Genomic DNA, 9,070 nt, shown 5'->3' with positions numbered 1-9,070 from the left:
TCCAAATACAGGCATACTGCAGTGACACTGTGGGTTCAGTTCCAGACCACTGCAATAAAGCAAACATCACAGTTAAGAACAAGCGACATGAATTTTTTTGTTTCCCAGCACATATGAAAGTTATGTTTACACTACACCATAATCTATTTAGTGTGCAAAAGCATTATGTCTAAAAGAACAATGTACTTACCTTAATTATTATGTGCAAAAGCATTATGTCTAAAAAAACAATATACTTACCTTAAACAATGTACAGACAAGAAAAGAGTACATGCTTTTGAAAATATGGGGCCTATAGATTTGCTCAAGGCAGGGTTGCTACACACCTTTCAATTTGTAAAAAGCACAATTTCTGCAAAGCACAATGAAGCAAGGTATGCCTGTACTCTCTACAATGGTAATTAAAATATCTCTTCACTTATTTTTGTGTTTTCAAGTTGGCCAGATTATGTTATTTGCAGGTTCATGTCTGATTCACCTGTATGAATACACCCACAAACACATACAATTTATGAATTTCAATCAAGCATTAAAAATAGAACAAATGTCCTCTGTTGATACATTCATCAGACCTCTGAAACAGCTTTGAGTTTCACTCACAGAAATGTCAGTTCCTTTTTCCCTATCCAAATCCACAAAAATGAAACAAAAGAAACAGGCCTCACTAAGTAACATGAGCTAAAATTAGCAAACAGCAAAGATGATGCCAGTTGCCCAGGGCAACAAATGGTTGATGGATGGAATAATTAAGATGGACAGTAAACTAATCTCTGTTCCTTTATTGAAAACTAAGTCCCCTGAATCAATTAGCCTTGTCACAGACACCGTCTGTAAAACAACTATGACATCCAGACCACTTCTCTTTGTTTATGGATTTGCCCACACTTCAGTAAGTGCATGGACTGATTTCAAAAGCATGAAGATATAATAATGGAAGATTCCAATACACTGGGCACTGCAAAACAAATAAAGCCACAGTCCTTGTCTTCAAGAAATATAAATGTCACAGACAAAGTAAGCCCAGAAGACTTCACAGACATTATCAGAGACATGACATTCTAGGTTTGACTGTTGAGCAAAGTCTAAAAGCCATCCTTTATTGGGGGTGGGAGGGTGGGAAGTGGGGAAATGGGAACCTCTGATGTTTTTTAATGTAATGTTTTGTGTGATCTATTAACTTTAAAAAAGATAATTAAAAAAATAAAATTGAATTTTAAAAAATTAATAAATAAAAGCCATCCTTTAAATGGGGCAAGTATGTACCAGTTAGGATGGTGACCCATTGTTCTACACTGATAAATGATAATAGTGGGACAACAAATGGTGTCAAGAAGAGGTCTTCTGAAAAGTGGATGTGACTCAGGCAATTGAGTGCCCACCTACCACATGAGAGATCCCAGGTTTGTTTCCCAGTGTTTCCTAAAGGAGACAAGCTTATGTGATGGGCCAGTGCAGTGAGCTGATGCAATGAGGAAACACAGGAGTGACACAACAAGCAGGGAATGGATATGGCTCAAGCAATTGGGCACCTCCGTCCCATATGGAAGTTTCTAGGTTCAGTTTCTAGTGCCTCCTGAAAAAAAAAAGAAGACAAGCAGACACAGAGAGCACATAACAAACTCTGTGTTCTTCTCCTGGCTCAGGTCCTCTCTTCCTAGGTCTTGCTTCTCTTTCCTCTGCATGCTGACTTCCCAGGGCTCCAGCTTAAGATTTCAGCATTGAACTCCAACATCAGAAAACTCCCACATCAAAAACTTCAACTCTGTCCTTTGCCATGCCTTTTATCTATGAGTTCCCACCAAGGGGTGGAGACTCAACACGCTAACGACATGGCCCAATCAAAGCCCTAATCATAACTTAATCATGCCCAGGTACAGAGCAGATTACAAACATAATCCAATATCCATTTTTGAAACTCATAACTATATCAAACTGCAAAAGGCATCAAAGCTAAAAGTCAGTGGTCCTGACTTGTCACAAAAAGTTGGTAGCTCTCATACACGCCAAAATCCAAGTCATATGTAACAGGTCATGATTTTGGGGGTAAGACTATATACAGCAAATCACAAGAGTTGGCTAAAGTAGGTGGGGGCTATTTTATCTACCCACATATGTGCCAAAATCCAGGTCAAAGCTAAAAGCCAGTGGTCCTAACTTGTCATAAGCTCACCACCCACTATGGACATTTTGGTGTGTCTTCATCTCTACACATTGTTTTAAGGGTTAAGATCATATTGTGTAGGCTTAATAAAGGGGACAGGAGGCTTGTGTAGAGAAGTCATATCTGAGTCCAATTCTGTCATTCTTAGGAGCGCAAACTCCAAAGTAGGGCCCATTGGCAAGGTCCCAGACTCTGGAGCTATATGCCATGACCATGGGCCCTGAGTGTCTCTGGAGCCCTCAGGAGCCCCACTATTTGGAATAGTATCTATTTTGGCTGTCCATGAGATCCTGCTGAGACATGCATAAGCATTACCTCTCTGATCACCTCCTGACTCATTTTGAAGTCTTTTAGCCATATGAACTCATTTGTCTTTACCACTTCCCCCTTTAACTCAAGGTATTTTTCCAGTTGTATCACCAGCTGGTGCTCGGTAGTAATCCCTCAGTGCCAGGGAGGCTCATCCCCAGAAATTATGTCCCACACTGGAAGGAAGGAAGGTAATGCATTTTTTATGCTGAGTTTGGCTTAGAGAGTGGCCACATTTGAGCAACATGGAGGCTCTCAGGAGGTAACTCTTAGGTACCCTACAGCACTTGCAATTTCAAGAGCAAAAGGCTCATAAGTAATAGCAATATCAAGGGCCCATCAGTGGACCATCCTTCTTCATTAGTCATTGTCCTGTACTTAGGGGATTGTTGCTATTCTATTAGAGAATGTGGCAGAGCTCCCAAGGATGGGAAGTCAGTATTCTTTCAGTTGTATGAATCTCTACCCACTATGGCAATGCCCCATGAACATTTGAAGATATTTATATACTTAATATGTATGCCCAGTTGAACTTCCTCCCATGTATCTTCCATCACCCCATACCAATTATCCTCCCTTGCCATAGTTGTAACCCTTCTATGATCCGAAACTTCTTCAAAAATGAAGCCAAGATGGGAAGAGGATGTGGCTCAACTGATAGGGCTTCCACCTACCATACAGGGATCAAACCCGGGTCCTCCTGGTAAACAAGAAGAAGAGAAAGTGTGCCCGCACGGCAAACCAGTGCCTGCATGGTGAGCTGAGTACCTGCACTGTGAGAGTGCCGGTGCAAGTGAATCATGCAGCAAGATGATGACACAACAAAAGAGAGATGAAGAGGAGAGATAAGGTAAAGCATAGCAGAAATCAGGAACTGAGGTGGCACCACTAACAGGGAACGTCTCTCCACCTCAGAGGTCCCCAGGATCAAATCCAGGTGAATCCTAGAGGAGAAAAAAATCAGAAGAGGAGACCAAAAAGAGAAATAGATACAGAAGATCACATAGCAAATGGATACAGACAGCAAAAAACAGCAGGGCGGGGGGAAGAAGAGGGGAAGGGGGAAACTAAATTAATTAATTAATTTTTTAAAAAAATGAAGCCAAGAATATTGCCAAATTTAATCAATAGAAAATGAAATGGTTAATCAATAGAAAATGATAGTTTTAAACATAAGGAATAAAATACATAATAATTTAGAAAAACTAAAACTAAAATAAAGTTTAAAAAATTGGTGTATAAAAAATTTTTTTGACATTTTGCCTTTCATCACTGTAATAACTGTTGCTCTGGATGCACAGTGGCAATTCCTTCCATTTTTTCAAAAAAAATCATGTTGTGTATATTTTGCAACCTACTTGTTTCTCACTAATGATCCAAGGCATTTTCCCATGTCTGAAATATATGCTACTAGAGTGAAAAAAAAAATCCATGGACCTGCATGACAAAAGCAGTGAACCTAAGTTAAACCATGGACAATTCTAATAGTACAATTATTAAAATTTGTTTTCATCAGTTGTAACAAATATACCTCACCAATGTAAATTGTTAATAATCGGGTGGTATATGAGATCCCTGTGTTTTAGGCATGATTTTTCTGTAAACCTAAAATCCCTTTAATAAAAAATATATGTACATAAAGTTTTTTAAACCTCTTTGAAAACATGATTTGAAATGGCTGCCTCTGGTTTCCAGGTCATTAACATGCCCGTTATGGATCCCATCATGGACAGCATTTAGCAACATGTGGTTCTGTTTTCCTCCCCTACCAAGACCTCACCCCAGGGAAACTGTCCCAGACACACGGCAAGGATTCCACTGTCAGTGGACAGATTTGGAAGCAAGGCTGCTGACTGCTCACTACCCGAGACAAGCAGTTACTTCAACATGGTCAGTTTCAGTGGCCAAAGCTGTATTTTCTCTCAAATAGAAGTGTAAAAGGTGCCCTTAGGCCTAAAGCCCTGTTTGCTTTTTGCCAAACTCACCAAATGGAGAAATCATCCGTCCAGTGGCACAGGCAGAAACAGCTGAGCCTCCCTCTGAGTGCTGTGATATTAAAAAACCCTCAATACCGCGGGAAGCCTGGCTGGAAGAACCCAGTGAATCACAGGGTGGAGTTTTACCACCAGTAAGTACATGTGCCTCTAGCCATTGAAAGTCCCTCTTCGTGAATAAATACATCCAGTGGAGAAAAGAAAACATGTATATTTTTTTCATGTGATTATGAGTCCCATGAGAAGTAATACAAAAAATCTATTATCAGTCTAGGCAGTGATGGGGAAGCTTCCACCAGCCATTCAAATGTCATCCATTAACTAGGAGGGAGCCATCTGTTGAAGGGAGAGGACAGTTCTGTTGAGCAGGTATTCCTCCTTCCGGGTGGGCCTCGGCTAGAGACCTCCAAAAGCCTTTTCCTGGGGTCAGGAAGAGCCATCAGAAGGAAATAATTTTGAAACACTACTCATGTGGGCTGGATATGAACCAGCCCCCGAGAAAGGCCAATCTCTACAGAACAGCACTGAACTCCAGGCCCTGCCAGCCTCCCACAGGCCAGGCTGCTGACACTTTTATTTGCTGGCATTTACAATGTTGCAGCAGCTCAGTCCTGCTAAAACTGCTGCTTCCAACACAGCGCATGCCTGACAGTCTATCCAAAGACCTCTGTGAAAGGAAAGCAAAAGGATGCTCTGCTGGGGTAAGACGTCCTCACCGATTCTGTTTGTGCAAAGGGAATTTGCAAGGTCTTAAAAGCAAAATCCAAATATCAGCTAGTCCCTAGTGTTTTCTGCTTCACAAAGAATATGATTACTTTACACACATACACACACTCACACATGTGTTCTGGTACTCATCACTAGTATTTTTTTCCTTCTACTCGAAGAAAAGAAATTTGCCTTTTAAAAATACAGCTGTCTCCTAAAGAAAGTGGCCCTGATAAAGGATGGGTGAACATTTGCTAAAGATGGAGACATGGGTTTTCTATACAGAAAGGTGAGCCTGGAGTCGAGTTTGGAAGTTGGAGAAGGGATGCTGAGATGCACTGCTTAAGAGACAGAAAGAAGAATCTGGCATTTCCAGTCTCCACTGTGGAGAGAAAAACAGACATGTAGCTCATGAAAGAGGAAGGCAGAGGAGAGGAATAGAGAGTGGCCAGCGAGAGGATCGAAGGCCAGTGACCTCTACTGGGGAGTCACTAAGGAGAAATCCTGATGGCAAGTCAGGCAAGTGGGCTTTTTCCAACAGGGATGTCTTCAGGTATTCACTGTAATATAACCTTGGACCTGTAAACCTTCAGAATAAATTCTCTAAATTCAGCAGCTTTATTAATATAGTTGATTGGGAGAGCTAAAGTTTATCGAGGTCTATTATATCTTAAACTCTTCGTAATTTACATGTATGAACTAATTTAATCCTTGCAATGTACCATGAGTTAGGTGCTATTATTATCATAATCAACCCCGTGTTACAAATGAAGAAACTGAGGCAGGGAGAATTTAGCAAACCAGTAAACGGCAGGAGTGGGATTTGAGCTTTGATGATGACACTTCAGGGTCAGGTATATAATCTCTACACTATACTGTCTCTCTATAAATTAAAGGGAAATAAGAATTCAATGCAAAAGGAAAATTAGGACCAGAAGCGATAAGCCTCTAGAGATATTCAAAATACCGAGGGCATTGGGCCAGTCTTCCTCAGCTCTTACAGGTAAGGTGATCTTAGCTACTGCCTGCATTGCTTACCCTTCCTTTCCTTCATGATTCACTGATTCAGTACATATTTAGTGAGCCTACTACATGGTGCCAAGAAAACTATGAACAAAGAAGACCTGGCTCCTGCCCCCATAGAGCTTAGGGCCTAAAAGGAAGAGAGACAGATGCACAGCCAATGTCAATATATTATCAACTTGTTGCGATAAGGAACACATGATGAACTTTAGGAATACCCCCAAAGGGCCACCTAATCCAGACTTGGAAGATCAGGCAAGGCTTCCTGGAAAAAAAAAAAAAAAACAAAATCTAAACTGAGTCCTCAAAACTTAATCTGAGTTAGCCAGGAGAGAGGAGGACAAAGAACCAACATGTGCAAAGACCCAGAAGCAAGACTGGGCATGGTCTGATAGAGCTGGGACCATTCAGGAGGAAAATGAAAAGAAACATATTTGGATAGATAAGCTGGGTCTGGATCATATATGCCTATATACAAAGAAGTTAGACTTTATCACAAGGCAACGAAAACCATTATAGTATTTTAGGTAAAAAAAAAAAGGGGGGGGGGAAGGGAATATGATTCATTCACCCAACAAATATTTCACGAGTACTGGCTAGGTGCCAGGCACTGCTCTAGACCCATGACATAAATCAGTAAACAAATCAAAGATCCCTGCCCTATATGGGGATGAGGGGAGAACAGACAATTAAAATCAAACATAAGTAAATTATGTAGACTAGTAGAAGGTGAAAAGAACTATGAAAAAGAAGAGCGGGTAAGGTATAAGGAGTGGGAGTGGGTGTGGGTGAGGAAGTGGGGCCAGTTGCCATTTTAAATGGAGTTGTTAGGGGTAGGCCTTATGGAGAAGGTAAGAGCTGAGCAAAACTTGAAGGATCTCATTTTTGGTCACACAGAAACTCTCAGTCAACACATGCAAACAAAAGGATTACATGTTCGAAGTGAAACTTAGCTCTGAAGACATTTTTCACTGTCTCACTACCTAGCTTGGAGCCATATTCCCATTTTAATGCAAAAACACAGAATCACTTTAGACTTTAGACTCCAGAGTCTAGAGGACAACCAAACGCCAAAATAAACAGAAATTCAGCCCTAACCTTAGTATCTTCCTGAGCTACTAATATCATGTGTACCCACTGAATGCTTCTATTTGAAACATTCTATAGCCCTTTAGCATATGTTTATCTCTTTTGAAATGCAACAGGTTTAATGTATTTGACTTATATCTGCATCTCATATGGCCACCCCAAAGATTTGCTTTTCCCTGGAAGACAAAAGCAACCATATTTGGTCAATTTGGTTCTTTCCTCCCTTGTTTTCTTTTCTGACTTTATAATCGTCAGGAACAGCTGCATGCATTGCCAATACCTTCCTCAAAACTAACAGGGCTCTAACATACAAAACATCTATTCTGCTTCTAAATTTGTTTTTAATTATATTACAAGATGGAAAAAGAAATGCCTTAGCTGTTAACACTGGCTCAGTGGGGCCAACAGTAGACATAGAGCAGACACAAGGAAATACTTCAAAATTTTTTTTTAGTTTGCCATGATTTAATAGCAGATATTCCTGGCTTTGAGTGAACTCTGCAATATCCCTGTGCAACAGGATAAATGATCGTCTACCACTATTAATTTTAGGTCATAATGTCTGAAATGCCGCTTCAAAAATAAATGCAGTATTTTCACTTTATTTGGTCAGGTAAATACTAAACTATTTTGTCATAATAACTTTACAACACTGTGTTTCACCTTGTCTTGCCTTGACTGCTGAAGGTAATAGGGACCATTTTATTATGTCCATAAATTGAGTCAATTGACTTATCCTTATATCCTGTTTCCTGAACTTAACGAGAGATTCTGCATCATTAGGAAAACACACCCTCCTGCAGCAGGATCAAAAGCAAAGGAAGCCTGATAATAAGTCATTTTGATTTCACAGAATGTTCACCAGGCAAACTTTTAATATTCTGGCAGAAGTAAAACAAATAACTGGCTTTGCAAAGAATGGTTGCTCAGAACTGTGCTTATGCTGGAGGCATCCCAGAAGGTCACACACACACACAGTATCACTCTGTCTAAATGTGAGGCACTTGTAATAATCTGCAGATTCAGGTGGCTTAAATTACCTATCAAAGAGTACAAATAAAAACAAAAAATTTTTGCAAGAAAACTTTCAAAAAGAATTTTGGAGTCATAGTTTTTAAAATGCAGATTAACAATCACAATCACATTCTGATTTGATCTTGTGAAAAATGAATACCCATGGCAAAGCCAACATATTCCTCTTGACTTGTGAGTTTTGAAAACTGTGGAGGTTTTTGCTCTATTAAGTCCTGATGCCCTAGAACAGTACCTGGTTTGTAGAAGTGCTCAGTGAATAGTGTTGTGGCATTGTACCAACTGTGACAATGGCAAAGGTGAGCACATCCTCCAATGGCAGTGATGATGAGCAACAATGATTTAAATAATAGCTAACAGATCCTTTTGTGGTTCATAAGCAAGATGAATGGGAATTCATGTGTTTGGGTGAGATGTGCCTCCCTCAAAACTGTTACAACATCAGCACATTACCCTTCTCACATGAAAATAATAAAAATAAGAGCTAATATCCATTGAACATCTCTGTTGTGCTGGGCACTTATCCTAGATTATTTAATTTGATCTTCACAACATTGAGTGTAGGTACTACTATCATTACCATTTTACAGACAAGTAAACTATAACTGAGGGAAGTTCAATAACATGCCCAAGTTCACACAGCTATTAACTGGAACCTGTTTCCAAAGCCTAGGGTCCTGAGTACTATGCTACATTGAGAAGCCAGAGTCTAAGCCTTACAGGCTGTTGTAGATTGAATAATATACCCCAACAG

The 9,070-nt window shown here is 40.0% G+C and overlaps 1 non-coding gene across 1 annotated transcript; it reads left to right on the top strand.

The window, feature by feature from the left end:
- Nucleotides 1–8,676: 8,676 nt before the first annotated feature.
- On the top strand, nucleotides 8,677–8,779 carry LOC111760096 (small nucleolar RNA U13). Its single transcript, XR_002793893.1, has one exon. It is a non-coding gene; the product is annotated as a small nucleolar RNA U13 (small nucleolar RNA).
- Nucleotides 8,780–9,070: the final 291 nt, after the last annotated feature.

The sequence above is a fragment of the Dasypus novemcinctus genome, chromosome 7 (assembly GCF_030445035.2).
Source record: "Dasypus novemcinctus isolate mDasNov1 chromosome 7, mDasNov1.1.hap2, whole genome shotgun sequence".
Classification (NCBI taxonomy): domain Eukaryota; kingdom Metazoa; phylum Chordata; class Mammalia; order Cingulata; family Dasypodidae; genus Dasypus; species Dasypus novemcinctus.
Note: the sequence above shows the minus strand (reverse complement) of the source record. Positions and strands in the feature narration are given on the sequence as shown.